The sequence below is a fragment of the Alligator sinensis genome, unplaced genomic scaffold, assembly GCF_000455745.1.
Source record: "Alligator sinensis unplaced genomic scaffold, ASM45574v1 scaffold675_1, whole genome shotgun sequence".
Classification (NCBI taxonomy): domain Eukaryota; kingdom Metazoa; phylum Chordata; order Crocodylia; family Alligatoridae; genus Alligator; species Alligator sinensis.
The window spans coordinates 36,453-37,007 of NW_005842594.1; positions in this window are offsets into that span (position 1 = coordinate 36,453).

Sequence of the window (555 nt, forward strand, 5' to 3'; positions counted from 1 at the left end):
AGGGTCCCTTTAGGTAGCTGATATTGGGGGTGGTTTTGGAGGGGCCCCACTGGTGCTGTGGTGTCCCCTTGGGCTGCCCAATGGCCAGCAGCTTGGCAGCAGGGGTGGGAAGCAGGAACAAGAAGTAGGAATAGGTGTGTGGAGTGGGATGTGCACCGCCCCCTAATGGTGGGGTGGGCAGCAGCAACACCAGTGGCAGGAGTCTGGGGCTAGCCCAGGTGGAGCAGGTCGGGACCGACCAATGGGAAGCAGGCAGGAGCCCTCTCTGGGACCAGGGCAGTAGCAGCTCCATAGCGGAGGAGAGAACTCAGAGTGGCTTCCTGCCCAGCTCCAGGAGCAGCTTGGGGAAAGTTGTGGCGCTCCCTGCTGCTCAGAGGAGTCTGAGCAAGGGGGACCTCTGTCTGACCCAGTAAATTGCAACCCTTAAGAACATAATAATTAATTCATGCATGCAAAGCAGTCAATGGAAACCCAATACACCTACCTTACTCTTCATGACTCCCCCCAAGATCACCCTGCCTTGTAATGGCAACCCACCTCCCTACCCCCCCCCCC